Here is a 13,332-nt window from a genome sequence, read left to right on the forward strand (position 1 = left end):
AAACATTGAAAAGCTCACTAGAGACAAAACATATCTCTAGAATATAACCACTTCCACTCAAGCCATGACCCCCATAGACAGATGCACAAGAAGTTTATGCGTGCACAAAAATTTACTTTAGAAGTTTGCATTTTATCAGGCCCTGAGTATTATCGTCTACAAAAATGTCCAAGTTAGAAGTGTGGACCATTGCTGCCAAGGAAAAAAATACTATAAAATTACTACTCAACCAAAAAACTTGTGTATCATAAAGTCCCTGGAAATTTAGATTAAAATAAAATTCATTTAAAAAAAAAAACCAAAAACAAGTTCCCATTTGCAAAATTGGTCTCATTTCCATATTTTAAAAATAAAGCGTAAAAGTTAAACATTCGTAATCAATTTTTGAACAAACACAATATATTGCCCTAGAAAAAAATTGATTTCTCGTAAATCATATTAAAAAAGTGGTTTCGTACAACTCGAAATTTCTTAATGCCTTCAAGATATCAAACAATAATCAGGACATGGTTGGATGAAATTAACAATGCTTTAAACATGTATATATGAAAACACAAGATTCTCCTATCCAAAGAGAAGACAATCAGAAAGAAGCTCATGAGACTAACAAAATTATAAAATACATTCACTTTCATAAATAAAAATATCCAAAATCTAAGGCCACTTATGGTTTTAGGAAATCCCTTTAGAGCATAATAGCCTTAAGGACATCACAAGAGACTGATATTGCAGTTTAGAACAAAAGTATGCACAAATTGGAGTGTCTCAAAATTCCTTTCCACTTAATCAATAAAGTGAAGCTACATGGAAAAATAATGGATTGCCATCCTTTAAATTTTTGCAAAATGTACATGCCACTACTTTGGAAAAGCCTACCAAATATATCAACTAGAAAATCATGTTGCGCCATCAAATTCTACATACTGGAAAACTTCTATAGTATGTGCAAACCATCTGCTTCAATGTGAAAAAATGTTGCCACAAAGCTGCTACCTGCAAAATTTAATTGGAAATTTAGGTACAGAAAAATAGCAGTAGACATCCAACATCACATGTTTTCCCAAATATAACCTTAAAAGTCACTCACTGAAACTTGTTATGGATTTCACATTTGATAAATTAAAAATGCACCAAGATGCCACATCTTAGATTTCTTCCAAGGCCTTGTGCAGAGGAACCAACTGATAACATTTCTTTGCTCATATATATATATATATATATGGTTGTTAATGAGTAGAGAAAGAAACATCTTCACTTGCGATGTCGACAAAAAATAGTGTCATTCTCTGGTCTACCACCTAAGTGATTTTTAGCATGTCAACCTGTTGATAGGAATAACATCCCTATCTTCTTTTTGCATGCTTTCCTCCCAAATTTCCAATAGGTGTAATTCCAATAATAGGTAGAAAACCATATTATTTCTTAAACTAAAATGGGGAATTTTATAAAATAAATAGTAAAAAAAGAAAAATTGAATTTTAAATGAGCCTATCCCACCCTACCACCACTCTAAATAAATAATCATAATATCAAGCTACAATTTGATCAAGATGCATATGTTCAATCTAGGCACTTAAAACTGAATGGTCAAAATTTTCTATTTTCCCCTTGTGTGGTGTTTCCCCAGAAGAACCTACATTTCCTCCATCTTTACCCTCTGGTGTAGTTTCCTTTACCAATGTTTGAACCCAAGATAAATATATTTCTTCATAACTATGGGGACCAAATGAGGCCAACTTTCTTAATTTTCTCAACTCTTCTCCTTGAACTCCCCAGTCAACTTTACCTGTAGGAGAGCCCCAATAAGACCATGAATTGGGATTCACATTAGCTCCCAATTCACGAGAACTATGGCTTTGTTTTTCCCTCTGATATGGATTGAATCATTATATTGTTTGTTATCCATATTGATGCATTCATAGTGGAAAAGGTGGAGGAATCATCTCATGGGACCTTTTTTACCAGCACGACCCAATTTGGCAAAATAGGGTCTGAAACCTTCTGGGAGCATTTTGAGGCATCAAACGACGTTTTTTGGGGGTAAAAATTTGTTGCTTTAGTGTAGCACCTTTCCATGTTGTTCTACACACGAAGATATTTCCAACGATGCAAGAAACACGTCAATCAGAGTCAGTATGCAAAAGTTAAGTTACTCAAAAGTTGAACTTCATGTTTTCACGCCTATAGTTCGATGGGATATCGTGTCAGCCCCCATTATTCATGGAAAAGGGGCTAGCCATGAGTTTCTGATGTAAAATCATCTAGAAGAGTCTATATTGTAACTATATTTAAGAGTTGATGTAGTCAAACTTAACCATTAGTAGGCTATCGGGTTGAGTTATCACTAGAACACTAGGAGGAAGAGGCATTCCATTCTTTCAAGAACATTATGTTCCATAGTTGAGCAAAGATAGCCAGGAGAGATAGGAGGTACAACACACACATAGGATTTGTGCACTGTAGCAGCCCACGGACCATAGGAATTACTTCTTTGTACCTACATCCATATTTACAAACAGAGAAAGAGAGCGAAGCGGCCTCACCTTTCAACTGACTTTTTCTCCCGAAAGGGTTTCCCATAGCATATTTTGTGTCTTATGTGTCTGTGTGATCTTCTTTTGTCGTTCTCCACTTTTTTGCATAATTTCCATTCGAATGCATGCACTAATTACAGTTAAATTTACAGATGTAGAGTTTTAATAAAACTGTAATAGTGTAAAATTATCGCATTTTGATATTTTATTATTAAATCTGTTATTACGGATTGCCAGTGGAATATCCATGGTAGTTTACGGATAACCCTCTCAACAAAAGCAACAACTCTTAAATTTATGGTTGTAGCCATATACGACGATAAGGGAGACCCACATGTATTATGATGTTCCACATCTACACAACGAAGTGACATTCTACCAGGGGATCCTAACCCATTTGGGGAAGATTGGAAAGGTGATTGCATCAAAGAATTACCAAGGCTCTGAGGTTCTATTGCAACCATCTTCATCTATGTAATTCCCTGTGAAAATGCCTTTGTATTTATAGGAGGCAACATCTAGTTTTAAATCTGCATATATTCCTGGGCTTTCTTATGAGCTTGCAGTTAGGGACTCATATGAGAAAATATGGAAGGTTCAAGAACTGCTACTTTAGGAGATGTTACCTTAGAGGCAAACAAGTCTTCAAGATTCGTTAGAGAAACAATATTGATCCCATGACTCTTGTATTTTCTATATATTGTTTTGGTGTTCTCACCGCCATATATGACAACAACAACATTCATCTTGGCTTGTGTGGAGAGTGGAGAAAAATCATTCAGGAGTTGCCCTTCATAGTCTAAAATTTGAGGAGAATCCTCAACAAAAATGTCTTTGGGTACTTATCTTCGGCCAAAAGGGTTTTGTCCCTCAAATCTACCATGAACCCTTTTGTCAATGTACAATGCCACCCATGGTCATTTAAAAGGAGAAAAACATGATGAATAAATCGGTTGAGCATGAGATAGAATTTGTCTAGGCGCAGATGACCAATTCCACTATATTCGTGTACCATGGTTAAGAGAAACACCTGGAGGTAGTGCCTAGCGAGGGCGAGGTCGAGGGTTTGAATCAAAGAGGCAATATTTTCGATGAGCTAGGCCACTTGGTGCTTGTCGGTGTTCCAGATGCAGTAGAAGAGACCTTCCAGAGCTTCTTGAAGCCTAGATCAGAAACGTCGGTCTGGGCTTCGAGCCATCTCTTGAGAAGACTGATTGTTGTGTGACAAGTCTTATCTTCGGACGCTTTTACCATTATCCCACAGTGAATGCAGGATTTTGTAACTAAGTAATATCGGTCGAATCAATCCAAGGGCCCAAGTTATTTCTATTGTTTAACACCCAAATCAACGACACACGAAGGTACATGTGGCGTGGGAGGGGGGTTCTTATTAGAGAAACGCCTTACGATGTAATTATTATTATTATTATTAAAAATGTTTACGATGATAATAATGATGATTGCTATTTTTTATTGAAGTTAATGTTGATTTATTACATTAAAAAAAGGGTGAGGATTTTTATTATAGTTTTATTTATATGGTCAAAGAGCTATGTGAAAATGTTTCATAAATATCTATAGTTTTAGTAATTTAAAAGGTTAGGAAGGTTCATATTGTTATAAATATTTTGCAATTATTATTTAATGTGGGCATATACATGATATCTTGGGAGGAGGTGTTTTTCATCCTCCACCTTCTTAGTATTACAAAAAATAATACTACATTCATTTAATGGTGTTTTATGAATCATCCAATGCCACTCTTATTTTAGCTATGCTGATTTTCTTCTTTCATGCTATTTATAATAAAAAGAAATTTTAATCTTCTAAATTAGAGTCCTATGACCTAGTACAACTTGAGTGGCCCAATGGGTGTTAAAATATGTGTTTCCTCATAAGAGCTTAAAGATTCAAAGTAGAGTATGTACACCTCTATCTTATACATGAATTTGGTGTGTGACCTTAAAATTAGATTTATATTATTATCATCTTAACTATTTCTTATCCTCTAATTCTTTATATCATCACAATTTACATTTATGCATGATGACCTCCTCCTCCATCCATAATGATTTAGGCAGGTCTTGACATCTTTATGCCAACCTTTCTTAAGTCATGGATACCTTTCACTTGAGTTTGAAGTAATCTTAGGAAGTCGTTTGTATTTCATGTTGTTTTTTTTTCTTGTACATCAATTACCTAGCCATAGCCACACTCCTAATGCAGGAAGGACTAGCTTGTATGGGGAGAACAAGATAAGGTGTATTAAGTTTATGAATTATAAACTTTGGGATTTGCTTGATCTTTCTTTATGATTCTTTAGATATTTTATAGCTACAAACATCAAATACATATTAAGGTAATAGGATTCACAAGAGCCTCAAACAATTTTTTTCCTACAATAGAAATCCACTAATTTAGAATTATTTTCAAGGAAAAATTTGATTTTCTACCCTCCATTTATCATTTTCTCGATATTGTAGTCTTAATTAAGCTTGTGATGGTAGTCTACTCCAAGATAGATATTTCCGTAAGCAACTTCCTCTAAGTTGTTATTATCATTAGACAAAATTAAGGTTGGTGATCTTTTTGTCATCATTATCATAACTTTGTTTTGTCATAATTCACTATGAGCCCAAGGCTAAAACAAAAATCCTTGAATATTCTTAATTGCTTTGTCTAGATCAAAGGTACAACTTGTCATAAAAAAAATAATATAATTGTACACAAAAAAAAATGATAATTATTGTAATTGGAATAGTGTTAGTGCAACCTACTTCTTCTAATATGTGTTAAACTTGTCAATACAACCTTGCTTAACTTCTATATTACAATTAATTGTTTTCAACCAACCATTTGTATTATTTAACTTAGCAATAACATTCTTTTACACCATTTATCATAGAAAAGTCAGCTCAAAATGATTATTAGTACATTCGTTTTAAATAATCCTATATTAAACTAGGTGGTCCGTGGTTTAACCCTTTTATCCTAAATTTTAGCTATATGTTATTTTCTTTTCAATATAATCCCTTATAACTTAGCTAAAAAAGTATTGATCATAATGATCATATAAATAGAGAAGTTTCTATTTCCCTTGTCTTAAAAATAAGAACAATAAGATTTAGAGTTCATGTTTTAATTAAACAATTCTCCATTGTAAAATTGAAAAGCTTTTAAACTTAAAAGAAAATATACAAATTCTCTATTTTTTTTGTAAAGGACTTCTATTTAATAGGCTTTGATCGTTGAGATTTTCTGTTAATTAAATTTGGAAAAAATCTCATGAATGTGACAACAATAGGATTTGTTGCTAAATTAACTCCATTTATTCTTGAGGAGGAGTTATTGCATCCTATATTTGTTGTGAGAGAATTTATGATTCAGTTTTCTACTCCCAGCTATAAAAATGTAAGCTCGTAGAGGATATTTGTGCTGAGAGAGTGTGAGGAATTATGTTGTTGTAATCTCCTGTTGAGTAATAAGATTGCTGATGCCTCTGTTTGGTGGATGTAGCCCAGATTGGTTGGGTGAACCACGTTAAATTAGTTGTCTCATGATTTCTGCTGTGTGTATGATTTGTTTTGTTTCTGCTGTGCATACTCTGACAATTGGTATCAGAGTGTTTTAGGTTGAAGCTAGCCCGAGTATGGACCGCTGGATCATGGATCACTGTCTCCATTAATATGCTGTGTCTGTGTGAAATGTTGCATGGCCGTGTGCGTTGATCCACTGCGCTGTGAGCTGGTGTGGAATGATAACGCAGTAGTGAGCTGGAGGATAAAGAGTCGGTACTTCGATTTTCTGTCCACGCCTGTTCATGGAGCCTGGTCTTTGCAGCATACCTACTCCATGTCTGTACCTGCAAATTATATCACTCACACAGTTTACCGTTCCTGCATCTCGATGCGCTGCTTGGTGCGAGAACAAACGGTTGGGAGAGAGATATGATCAAGAGGCAGCAGATCGGTTGAGCCAGGCAGTGTTGAACAGTGCGGTGCACTGCGAGCCAGGCAGCATTGAACAGTGCGGTGGACAACGAGCCCAGTAGCGTTGAACTGTTGAAAAAATTGATTATTAAACTGCTGCTGTTGAAATGATTATTAAATTGTTGCTGCTGAAATGATTATTAAACTGCCGCTGTTGAAATGTTTTGGAACGTTTTATGAAATTGGTCTTTAAAAAAAAAACAAAAACGATTTCAAATGGGCGCCTTTGTACATTAAATCAAAAGTTCAATTTGAAGTTTTTTATAAAGGTGTTATGAAATGCCTTTTTTACAAAATTAAAGAAACGATTTGTATGTTTTGTATTATATATGATATTATATTTATATCATATTTTGTTTTTTAAATTTTAATATGCCATGACATGATACGGCAGAGGCATTTTATTATAAGGCAAAGGCATTGTTAAATAAAAACCTCATTTATTAAAAGTTGCAATTGGAGATTTTGTGTGACACAACATGGCAAAAACGCAAAGTGCTCGATTTGAAATTGAGAAGTTCAATGGAAAAAACAACTTCGAGATCTGGAAAGTGAAGATGTATGATCTACTTGTGCAACAAGGCGTGGCGAAGGCCTTGTTGGGAAAAGTCAAACAGCTTTACACCATGACAGATGATGAATGGAGTGACTTGGATGAAAGAGCACTGAGCGGCATTCGACTGTGTTTGGCGGATGATGTTTTGTTTAATATCGTGTCAGAGAAAACTGCTGCTGGTTTGTGGACAAAGCTTGAAAAGTTGTACATGACAAAATCCTTAACCAATAGGATTCTTCTGAAGCGACAATTGTATAGTTTGCACATGAAGGAAGGTACATCCATTACTGGTCATCTGAATACCTTTAATACTCTCTTGGTGCAGTTAGAAAGTATAGAAGTAAAATTTGAATCAGAAGATAAAGCTGTAACTTTATTATGCTCGTTGCTCGAGTCATGAGATCATTTTGTTACTTCTATAAGTCTTAGTTCATCAGAAACCCTTGAATTTAATGATGTTGTTGGAGCTCTATTGTCGGAAGAAACAAGGAAGAGGTCAAATTCAGAAACCTCTACATCAGAAGCAATGATGGTCAGAGGTCGTTCTAAAGAAAGACGCTTCAGTAAACACAACAACTCGCGTTCAAAATCAAAAGGGAAGAAGAGTAAGATAAGTTGCTGGTTTTGTGGCAAATCGGGACATTTGAAGAAGGACTGTTGGAAGAGACAACAAACATCCAAAGAAGACTCTTCGATAGAGAAGAAAGAAGCAAACACGACAGATACAGGTTCAGCATCCATTTCAGGTATGAGTGATGAAGTGTTATTAGTTACTCTGTCTAATCATGATCAACGTTGGCTGTTAGATTCTGGTGCATCAAATAACATGTGCATTCATAGAGAATGGCTTAAAACTTATAAATCAATCAATGATGGAGTAGTTTACATGGGAAATGATGTCACATGTAACATTGTGGGAATTGGAAGCATCCAACTTAAAATGTTTGATGGGACAAATAAAATTCTAACTGATATAAGACATGTACCTGAACTAAGAAAAAACCTCATTTCACTAGGAGTTCTAGACACTGATGGATATAAAAATTTTATTCAAGGTGGAGTAATGAAAGTTTATAAAGGAATTTTACTAGTAATGAAAGCAAAGAAGGTTGGAAACCTTTTTTAGTTAGAAAGAAGAACAAAGTCAGATCATGTTTTTACAGTGTCTGAAAACGACAGTAATTCTATTCGTTTATGGCATCAAAGATTGTGCCATATGAGCGAAAGAGGTTTAAAGATTTTATCTGATCGTAATTTACATCCTAATTTAAAGTCTGTTGTGGGAAACAAAGCAAGCAGAAGTTTAAAACTGGAAAACATACTAGTAAGGGAATCCTTGATTATATCCATTCTGATGTTTGGGGTCCATCTCCTACAACCTCATATGGAGGATCGTCATATTTTGTATCTTTTATTGATGATTTCTTTAGAAAAGTGTGGGTCTACATGTTAAAGAATAACTCTGATGTATTCACAGTTTTCAAACAGTTTAGAGCATTAGTTGAAAACATCACTGGAAGAACCATTAAATGTTTAAGAACTGACAATGGTGGTGAGTTTACTTCAAAGGAATTTGATAATTATTGCAAGGGCGATGGGATCGAAAGACATAAAACAACTGTATATACTCCTCAGCAAAATGGAGTTGCTGAACACATGAACATGACTCTTTTAGAGAGAGCAAGAAGTATGCTTAGTAACGCCAATTTGCAGAAGGAATTGTGGACAGAAGCGGTTTCTACAACTTGCTATTTGATAAATCGATCACCATCAACTGCAATAGGATGCAAAATTCCTCAAGAGGTATGGAAAGGGCATCCTTGTGATTATTCTAAACTTAAAGTTTTTGGTTGTGATGCATATGCTCTAGTTCCGAAACATTAGCGTTCTAAATTAGATCCTAAATCAAAAAGATATATCTTTGTTGGATATGGTGATGGGACTAAGGGATACAGATTGTGGGATCCTACTACTCACAAGATCATCATTGACAGAGATGTTAAATTTAATGAATTTTCACTTGAAAATCCAGATGTAGATGATAAATTGAAACATGATAATGTATCTAAGCTTCAACACATTCAATTTGAAACCAGTTCAAACACTGATGATAGTCAAGATGAACAAGTTTCAGATGTAGATCATGAACATGTTTCAGATGCAGATCATGAAGAAGTTCCTACAGATAATAATCAACAAATTGTGGAAGTACTAGAAACATCTTTAAGGAGGTCCACAAGAATCAAACGTCCTCCTAAAAGGTATGATGATTATGTTACTTCAATTGATTTAACCGCTAATGATGATGAACCTTTACGCTATCAGGAAGCTGTAGAAGGTTCTAAAAGTGAAAAGTGGAAAGAAGCTATGAAGGACGAGATGATGGCATTAGGCAAGAATGGCACATGGGATCTGGTAGAACTTCCTAAAGACAGAAAAACTGTGGGATGTAAATGGGTTTACAAATTGAAAAGGGGTGTTGATGATATAGACGACATGTACAAAGCAAGGCTGGTCGCAAAATGTTTTTCTCAGAAAGCAGGCATTGATTTTCATGAGATATTTTCACCAGTTGTAAAAATTGTTTCAATTCGAATTGTATTAGCATTAGTTGCTTTACTTGATTTAGAATTACAGCAACTAGATGTTAAAACTGCATTTTTACATGGAGATTTAGATGAGAAGATTTACATGGAACAACCGGAAGGGTTTGTTCAAAATCGCAACAAGAAATTTGTCTGCAAGCTCAAGAAATCATTGTATGGTCTGAAGCAGTCGCCTCGATAGTGGTACAAGAAATTTGATTCTTTCATGATGAGTCAAAATTATATAAGAAGTGAATATGATCATTGTGTTTACTTTAAGAAATTAAGTAATGGCATGTTCATTATCTTAGTGTTGTATATTGACGATATGCTTTTAGCAAGCAAAAGCATAATAGAGATCAACAGGTTAAAGGCTCAGATGGCTAGGACATTTGATATGAAAGATCTAGGAGCAGCAAGACAGATTTTTGGCATGGAGATTTTCAGAGACATGAGCAATGGTAAGCTGTGGCTATCACAACTGAAGTATATTGAGAAAATACTCTTGAGGTTTGGTATGAACAATGTGAAACCTGTTTCAGTCCCTTTAGCTTCCCATTTTAAGCTTTCTTCTAGTTTATGTCCTAATACAAATGAAGAAAAGAATATATGTCTCAAATTCCATATGCCAATGTAGTAGGTTGTTAGATGTATGCGATGGTTTGTAATCGACCAGATATTTCACACGCAGTTGGGGTTGTCAGCAAGTATATGGCAAATCCAGGAAAAGAACACTGGTCAGCAATGAAATGGGTGCTTCGGTATCTGAGAGGCACAAGTGATTATTGTATCACTTATGACAGAAGTAGTGAATTGGTTTGTGGATATGTTGATTCCGATTTTGCAGGTGATTTGGATAAGAGAAGGTCAACTTCAGGATATGTCTTTACTCTTGCAGGTGGAGCTATTAGCTAGATGTCAAAGCTACAGAACGTTGTTGCTTTATCCACTACTGAAGAAGAATACATAGCTGCTTCATATGCTTGCAAAGAAGCAATTTGGTTGAAAGGTTTGTTTGGTGAGTTTGGTAGGTTACAGGACAACATCAAGTTATTTTGTGATAGTCAAAGTGCAATTCATTTGGCTAAGAATCCGGCCTATCATAGTAAGTCAAAGCATATACCTATCAAGTACCATTTTGTAAGAGAGGTTATCACTGAAAGGAGAGTCTCTTGAAAAAGTGCATACAAAGGAAAACTGTGCAGATATGTTCACGAAACCAGTTTTGTTAGAGAAGCTACGTTGGTGTCTGGCTTCTCTTGGCTTGTAAAAAAGATAAAATAATAAAAGAACAGGGTATCAGGCTAATTGTTGTCAAGGTGGAGATTGTTGAGATTTTCTGTTAATTAAATTTGGAAAAAATCTCATGAATGTTACAACAATAGGATTTGTTGCTAAATTAACTCCATTTATTTCTGAGGAGTTATTGCATCCTATATTTATTGTTCGAGAATTTATGATTCAGTTTTCTACTCCCAACGATAAAAATGTAAGCCCGTAGAGGATATTTGTGCTGAGAGGGTGTGAGGAATTATGTTGTTGTAATTTCCTGTTGAGTAATAAGATTGCCGATGTCTCTGTTTGGTGGATGTAGCCCAGATTGGTTGGGTGAACCACGTTAAATTAGTTGTCTTATGATTTCTGCTGTGTGTATGATTTGTTTTGTTTATGTTGTGCATACTCTGACATTGATATCCATAACTTACATTTTACAAAATATTTTTCCATATTCTATATATTTCAAAATATAAACCTAATACTTTATAATAAATATTAAAATATGTTTTAATAAAATATCTTATAAATAATTAAACACTATCTCAAACATTCATAAACTTAGAATTTTCATAAAACCTTTTAAAATAAAATATCAATAAAAAAAAAATATTACTTTTCTTTGTTTTCCCATTTAAATCTTCTTTTCATAATTTCAAATTTTAACTTAAATATATATAATATATTTTTCCGTTAGTCCAGAATTTATAAAAGAAAAATTATTAAATTTTTTTTTTTTTTTTTTTTTTTTTTTACGTTGTGGTTCACAGTCACTAAGTGGCTGCTACATCCACGAGAAAATATCGGGGCAGATCCACCCGAAGGGATCTGCGCGTCAGCCAATCTTAACAGGCCTAACCCGAAGGGTGTCGAGGAGATTTGACCCCGTGACCTCCCAAACTGGAAAAGTGCTTTTAGCAACGGGAACTCGACTATTTGAGCTATCCCTTGGGGCTGTTTTTAAAATTATTTATGTTATAGCGCCAAAAACATTTCAATGCTTATTAATAATTTTAAATTTATATTTTATAATTATTAATAAAAATATTATTATAAATTTTAAATTAATATTAATATACCATTAGTAATCATTTAATAAAATCTGTCTTTGTCTGAAAGCTCCAAATCTGTTTTACTAAGAATCTCTTGGGGATCGCGTCCGTGACCAATCAATCGGAAGAATTTTTTTACCTTTTGTCGAGTGATAACCTAACTCATATTAAGTCAGGATGAGAACTCAGATTGGCAGACTTTACAAACTGTGGATGAGAGACCCACCACCTAAATTTCAGACACCCCTCATTTATATATATATATATATATAAACTATTTCAGACACCCGTTCCCTCATTTTTTTTTTTTTATATTATATTGAGAGGGGTACTCTGGTTGCAGAGTATTATGATTACTAATCTAAAGTTTAAAAATGAGATTTATTTTTGACTTATGTTTTGGGTGATTCTTTCATTTTGAAAACCATTCATCGTTGTCATCATTGAACCCAGCCTTCCTTGCACTACATATTCCTATATTAACTAAAAACATGAAATGGTGAAACCCTTGGTGGCATGTGTCACAAGCAAAAATGTTGATAAACAATATGTATATTGTGTAGGAATTTACAGGGTAAGTTCCTCAGACAGAACACCAAAGGACACCGCTCACAACCAGATCGCAGATCAATACACCAGTATTTTTGACGTGGTTAAAACCCTCAAAGAAGGAAACAGTGCATGGCCTGAGCCAACGCGGCCACTTCAGACAATTTATTAATAAAGGAATGAAAATTTACATAAGCTTCTCTCATAGACGGATTACCCTACAAATGACCCTCCATGCGCTTTAAATAGAAATCATGGACCAATCGAGTGTCAAGCCACGGATCAAGTGTCGGTAATACCGATGAGAGAATGAACCGTCAGATCACTACATATCGTGACCGTCGGATTGTAAGTTACAAAATGTACATAGTAAAGAAACACACTTTACCTAACCCTATACTAGACCAAGTTGTACTTAACTATTTCCTATGTGTCGGAATATCCTAACATCCCCCCTTAAGAACAACTTGGGATAGGATTGAAGGATTTACAAATATGACACAATAGGAGAAGGAAGGAAGCACTAGAGCCTATCCCCCCTTAGTGACAACTTCCTGAACTCCAACCATAAATCGAAGTTTAGTGAACTTCGCCTCTGTGAGAGCCTTTGTGAAGATGTTTGCAACTTGATCATCTGTTGAACAATATTGCACTTCAAGAACATGGTCGTGAATGTGTTGGGTCCCTATGATACTAGTTATTACCCCATTACTATTGTAGTTATACCCCTTATTTATATTGATGTACCCATGTAGTGCCCATATTGTTACTATTGTGCCACACAGAAGCCCA

At 34.7% G+C, this 13,332-nt stretch overlaps 1 long non-coding RNA gene across 1 annotated transcript in view; it reads right to left on the reverse strand.

The window, feature by feature from the left end:
* Nucleotides 1-675: 675 nt before the first annotated feature.
* The window catches only part of LOC149242941 (uncharacterized), a 59,904-nt gene continuing 47,247 nt past the window's right edge, over nucleotides 676-13,332 (reverse strand). Inside the window, exon 2 of the long non-coding RNA XR_016245751.1 lies at nucleotides 676-993. This is a non-coding gene — a long non-coding RNA (uncharacterized LOC149242941). The remainder of the gene's footprint in view (nucleotides 994-13,332) is intronic.

The sequence above is a fragment of the Pinus tabuliformis genome, chromosome 8, assembly GCF_031772625.1.
Source record: "Pinus tabuliformis cultivar Carrire ecotype Pingquan chromosome 8, CPIR1, whole genome shotgun sequence".
In the NCBI taxonomy this organism is placed as follows: Eukaryota; Viridiplantae; Streptophyta; class Pinopsida; order Pinales; family Pinaceae; genus Pinus; species Pinus tabuliformis.